The sequence below is a fragment of the Arachis ipaensis genome, chromosome B10 (assembly GCF_000816755.2).
Source record: "Arachis ipaensis cultivar K30076 chromosome B10, Araip1.1, whole genome shotgun sequence".
Lineage (NCBI taxonomy): Eukaryota > Viridiplantae > Streptophyta > Magnoliopsida > Fabales > Fabaceae > Arachis > Arachis ipaensis.
The window spans coordinates 115,455,478-115,462,622 of NC_029794.2; positions in this window are offsets into that span (position 1 = coordinate 115,455,478).

A 7,145-nucleotide genomic window follows, 5' to 3' on the forward strand; every position below is an offset into this window, starting at 1 on the left:
TGTAAATAACGATCATATATATCCATTGAGACCAAGAAATTTGGGTGGTAAGAATTACGTGTGCCTTTCATGAGCATAATTATGAACTAGTTCATATTAACATTTGAATTTCTACATACACATACATTGCTTGGTAGTGGAAGACCTTGCTTCTTTCTTTCCTCGAGTGGTTTAGTTTTGGGCTAATCTACATTTCGTACTGTATGGAACCAAACAACAACAACAACAATAACAATAATAATTGCAATAATAGCAGTTAGCTAGCTACTGCAGTATACGCTAGCTATTAGAAGGGATCTATGAATAAAGTGGAAGAGTAATTCTTCACATATAAGTAATTTTCCATACAAGTCATACAAATCATTTATATTCACGCTGTTTCACGTTTTTTTTTTCCTCTTTTTCTTCTTTTTCTTTTTCCGTGCTTCCTCTTCCTCTTTCTCCGTGTCTCTTTTTATTCTTTTTCGTAATTTTTCTCTCTCGTTATCATCGTCATCAACACCACCTCTTCCTCCCTCTTTTTTATTGAAATTTCTTCTCCTCTTTTCGTTTTCTCTTTCTCCTTCATCAAAATCACCAGAAAAAACGAAAAAACATTATTCAAGGTACTGTTTTACTGTTCTTTTAGATTTTTTTTCTAGATTGTCTCTGTCATGTGCCTCATCCTTAACCAGCAAAACATTAAAAGATTTCAAGAAATATACTGTCTCCCCCTATATTGGGTGTATTTCTTAAATCTTTTGGGTGTATTTCTTAAATCCTTTAGGTGTATTTCTGTAATCCTTTGGGTGTATTTCTGTAATCCTTTGGATGTATTTCTGTAATCGTTTTGGTGTATTTCTGTAATCGTTCGGGTGTATTTCTGAAGTTCCATCATCTTCAAAACAATTTCAAAGCTTGATTTCAGAAACCATGAAAATCGAAAAAAACAGAAGGAGATCGAAGGCAAAGAGAGAACGCTTTTCCATACAAATCATACAAGTCATTTATATTCACGCCGTTTTCACGTTTTTTTTGTCTCTTTTTCTTCTTCTTTCTCCGTGCTTCCTCCTCTTCTTTCTCCGTGTCTCTTCTTCTTCTTTTTCGTAAAAAAGAAAACGAAGATGAAACACGCGAAGATGGTTCAGTAACGCGCGTGTTAGGCCCAACTTATAAGACTTGTAAACAAAAATGACTTGTATGTGTAGTACTCCTCAAAGTGAAAACATTCTAAGGCTTTTGTTTGTTTAGGTTTAATTAGCAGGGCTAAAAGATAGCATAAAATTTATATTGTGCGGGAAAAAGAAAGTAGCCCTTATAATTAGAATAGCAAGGGCCTACTAAGAGTATTTTATACATAGAATAACTAAGACGATATGGGTAGATCATAGGTTTTGGAAGAAAAAAGAAACTAGGAGAAGATTTTTGGGATCTTGCCAAAAGTACTAATTAATAATAAGAGTTTTGGCAAAGATAAGGATTCATGATATCTAGGCGTTTGAGGTTTTGGTAATTGTTTGCCAAAAAGAAAAGAAAAAGAAGTAAAGAAATTAAAATCGCGTAATTGTATGACTCTATCGCATTATATTTTTTAAAAACTAACAGTGTATTATATATAGTCATGAAATGCTATCTATGAGACATATGTCATGTCTTGATCCGGCAATCGGAAAATATATTTTAGTAACACAATAATAGTTACACATTGGAAGGTGCTCGATTAATGAATCTAAGCATATTATACATTGAGATTACTAAAAATATCCGTAAAATATATAATTTTGATGAGTTAGTTGTAGAATGCAAAAGTAAACTACGAAGCATCTAGATCAATTGCTTTGGGACTTTAAAACTGGAAGCTAATGCTTTCTTCAGAATAATAAAATTAAATCGATAGTTTATGATCGTAGGATGGCATGTCGGCTGCAGAGGCGCAGGTCATGCATGGTTCATCAATTCCCTCTTTGACTTCTAAATTAATTTGATCGAACCAAAACCAACCAAGTTTGTCTTTTTGCATAATTAATATAGAATCTAACCCTCCCAAAATCAAACGTGTAATTATGTTTGTGCCATTGGCAATTAAATAAAATTTGACTTTTAATTGGTTTTCAAATTGGATCGGGTTTAAAAATTAGGGTTTTCTTTAAACAACTAAAAGTGAAATTCTTTTATATATTAAATAAACTTAGTACTGATGATGTACTAAGAGAGTTTTATATATATGCCTAATCGCGTAGTGATACTTAGATTTTGTTAATGGAGATTTTTTTTACAAATTAAATTTTAGATTTTTTTTCACAATAAAGGAAAACTTGTTCTTAAGTGCAAGTTATCTTAGTAGTTGCTCTTTCTTTCGTTTTCCTGGAAGAATTCTAGCAGCTTTGTGAAGTCGAAATAATTGTAAAAATGGTGACGGTTATAAACTTCTATAATAATATTTTTTAAAAAATTGGTTGTATATTGTTGTTTGAGTAAAATCTCATCTCGATCCTTGATAATTTCGCGAAACTCCTATCTATCTTTTAAAGAAAGCATAATGTCATCATGATTTCTATCCATCACTTTTGTTGGACACTCTGACTCGTGTGAAATTCTCTGGCAATTGGAGGTAGCGACGTTTTTACGTGTCATGTAACGTTCCTATGTGTCAGTTGCAGTTTCTTCGAGACATTTTACCTCTTACACAGTTAGCAAAATGTTAGCGTTTTGTTGATATGGAAAGGGATTAAAATGACTCCCTCTCTTCGTTTATTGAAAAGACTTGAAACCCTAACAAAGAAGAATGAGCTGCACAGAGCAACCGTTAGCTTCAAATCAGCATTCATGGAGGACTATCGAGAGGTTGATGCGTTGTGGATCGGAGAAGTTAAGGTGGACACTATGAAAACAGAGAGGAAGAAGAAATTCGAACACCCACATTGTAATTGTGAACGTTATGTAATTCTAATCGAACTTATTAGAACTAGATTAAATCCTAATAGGTTGTTTTCAGGCTGCTGCTAATTTAAGGTAAGTAACCATTTATTTGAATTTAATTTTTGGTACTTGTATTATGTTAAAAGATTTTTTTTTATTATTTGTAGAGTCCACAATAACATTGTAAGTACTTCAAATGGCTTAATGAGATTATTGGAGAAAATATTGATTTCAAATTAAAAGGTGTTGATATGAGAAGGCAAAAAATTGAGATGCAAAGTAAATTATCAAAGAGAGAAGAGAGACTGATAAAATTGAAAATGTTGCTACATAATAGAATACAGACTAAAACAAAATCTACATTGTTAGGATTTTGGAGTGTGTTGAAGTTTATAATCTTCTTTGTTGCTATTTTAAAGTTTGTGTTGTGTTAATTGTATGAGTTATGTAGAACTATTTTGATGCATAGCATTTAGTGTTATTGTTTAGGACTTAATTTAGGATTATATTGTGTAGCTTTGATGGGGTCTTATTGAAGCAACTGACAAAATTATGTAATTGTAGTTGAATTATATATGAAGTCATTGAATTTTGCTTTAACTTGCTCAATAGACTAATATTTTAAACTGCTAACATTGATAGATATCAATATAATCTAAAAGCATAATACATCATTAGTCATTAGTTTTTAGCAATTTTAATACATTGTCACAGAACCTAAACATACCAAAATAACCATCCATAGTGTTATGTTATAGGATTATGCTACGTGTACACCAAAATCAACTACTAAAGTCAGCCACTAGTATAAAATACATGTTGGAATACAAATATACATTGAAAATAAATTAAACTACACATGTATTTATACACAAATACATTGGTGACTGATTTTAGTAGCTGATTTTAGTGTACAAATAAGATTTTTGTATGTCATAATACTTAATAAGTATGACCATAAGTGGACATTGTAACAAAAGTCATAACTTACAATCCGAAATAAATACAAACAACTACATCATCTTAGTAATAGAAAAATAGCAACTTCTATTAAGCAGTTTCTATTCTTCACTTATTCCTTGGATGATTGAAAGCAGCTGGTGTACTGGATTTAGTTGATGCTTTTAAGCTTGAGGGTTCATCGAGGCTTGGATTTGGGATAAAGTGGGAAAGCCTTGTTGTTGTGCAAAAGCTTGTGGCTACCAATATCTCTGTAGAAATTTCATTGTTGTTACTTGATTTAGGAGGTGCTGGCTTAGATGCTTTTATAGTTACAATTAGTTTAGCAACTGGTGTGACACAAAAAAAGTTTAAATCGGACAAGCATGATGGGCTTCATAATGGACTGTTTTGCTCTTTGTAATCTTGTTATTGGTGTGATCCCTGGTGGTATGTCATTGTAAGTTATGAAATTAGGTTGCGGATTAATATTGGCCTCTTGAACCTGGTAAACAAGTCAAATCAATGACAAATTCCAATTCTTAAATCCACAAACACTATGAGATTGATATACTATATTCCAATACCTCAGTTGGTGGTGTAGATTAAGAAAGTCAAATCTCATCTTCTCTTTGTTGTGGTAGTTTTGTATTTTTTTTGTTGTTTCTTCTTTTGCTTTTTAGCTTTAACCTATATGCATAACCAAGTTTAAAGTTTAGGCTCAATATATTTGTAAAGTTCTAAATGTAAAATTATATACAAGTAGGACTTATAACAGGATCAACTGCTTCACTTTCCAGTGGTGCACCATTTGTCACATTTGAATTAACTCCATTTAGCCCTGGAGCATTGCTAGCTAGAGGCACATCCTAATGTCACAAACAGATAAAACAAAGATAATTAAACTTTAATCGATATTTTTTTTTCAGACATATAAATCCCTAAATATTTTGAAAGGGACTCTTAAACCCCAGTCAATTTTATACAAAGACATTTAAAACTACTAACACTATAATTTTAGGTCTACATAGTACCTACTACTCAGCTGGCTAGACTGGTTGTTGCTATGCTGATGGATTGCCAGTAGCCTTCGTAGTTCTTTGATTTTTTCTCTTTTGTTCTTAGTTGGGATCTCTTGGAGCTCCTACATCATTAGGCTTGCTGTTATTGTAGACCCAACATTCTGCACATCCATAATATCTAGTTGAGTTAAAATATGTGTTTTAGTCCTACCTATATATCTTTTTGTTACCTACTTCTTATAAGTCTTAGGAGAGAGATCCACAATCTCTTTTGTTGTGACATTCTTTTTTTTTTTTGGAGTCACATTCTTTTTTTTAGAGTGACATTTCTCTTATTTGTAATAATATTCTTTTTTTTTGGAGTCAAATCTTTTTTTGTTGTTAATTTCTTCTTTCTTAGAGTAAAAATCTCACAACTACTACTATTATTAGATTCAAATCCAGGTGGAGAGACTTGTAAGCTTCATCCTCTACACTTTCATAACCATCATCACTAGATGAGCCAGTATCTCTTTCTACATCAATAGCAGCCTCCAACAACTCTAGACTATTTACAGCATGATGACAATAGATATACAACTCATCAATCTCCATGTTAGTCATTTTGTTGTCACACATCTCACTAATCTCTGTCTCCTTTGAGAATATGGAGCCTAGACTCAATATCTCTTACAATGGGGTCTAGTCAGTACATCTCCTTGTAAGTTTGGTAACTCAAGCCCTTAAGTATTTTCACTAAGTATTTGAAATTCATCAAGTCTATATCCAACTTAGAAAACCTGTGAATACTTGAGCACACCATCCTCATCTCTTTTAAACCATCCTCCATGGTGAAACACAGGAACAATTTCATAAGCCATCTGTAGTAATATAATAGTAAATTAAACTAAACCCTAGCAAAATCAATTTTTAATTAACTCATAATACCTCACTCAACATTAATCAGAACTTGCTAATTTATTTTTATTACTTGATTTCTTTGCTTAACCGTAAAACTGAAAACATTTGTCATTCTAACAACTAGATAAGTCACTAACTCCAAATTACATGCAATGGAGTTACAAAGGAGGTTCACCTAATAGGATCACACTTACAGAACCACAACCAAACATAGAAAAATGCTAAAAAATGGAGCAAAGAACCTACCTCGTGTTCCTCAAATAGGACGTCACCATCACGTCACGATGATATTAGCTCTTTGTTGTCACTCCACCGTCACGTCGTTGTTCGTCTTTTGTCAAGTCTCTTGCCGAAGAATTTCTAGCAAGAAAAATGATGTTACCTTAGGGTTTTCTGTAATTGTTGATGTCAATAAATGGGAAGAGTTTACCTATATAATGCTGTTGTTGCGAAGCACAATGTTTTGGCCTCATCAAAATGCTAACGTTTTGCTTATTGTACCAGGGGCCGATTTGTCCCAAACGAATTGTCCAATGACACGTAGAAACGTTATCTTACACATAGAAATGTTACTTTACACGTAGGATTGTCTCCGCCTCTTATTAACAGAGACTTTGACAAAACGACAAGATGTCTAACGAAAGTAATAAACAAGAGTCGCGATAACATTATATTTTTTTAAGGCGCGAAAAGGAGTTTCGTAAAATTATAAGGAACCGGAGTGAGGTTTCACTCATTTTTGTTTGACAATCATGTTTGTGTCATCTTTCTTTTTTGTCAGGAACCTTATTGATACAATGATTAAAAAAAAAAAGTAAAAATGTAGTGTTCTCTAAATTTTAAATCTAAAATTTTAATTTCTGTTTACAGATAAATCATTAAAATTTTTTACGAAATACTAAATATATATTTCTGTATGTGTGGTAGGTCAGTGATTAATTAGTAATTGATTTTTTCTTATATTCATAGTGTGATTGATTATAAATTAATGAGAGCAGCAGTTCACAGCAAAACAAGACAAAAGAAAGAAAGATGAAGCTAAGAAACTAATCATGATGGGGCAACAACGCACGACGATCATGAAATATGAAATGGACTATAAGATATATTGCCGCCCAAAGTGGAGGTGAAATTAAACAACTTATTAATAAAGAGGTGCATCATCGTCACTCTTTGGGGTATTTCAATAGCATAGCAACTAATAATAATAATGATGCTTTCCATGAACGAATTCAAGTAGTGATGTAGTACTATAATATTATGGACACCACTTTTTCATGTTTATTATTATTCAGATTAAATGATTAATACATATTTTCTTAATTACATAGTTCATTCCTCTTTCGGAAAGTGTGAACGCCTAATGTTTCCACTTACCACTTGCCA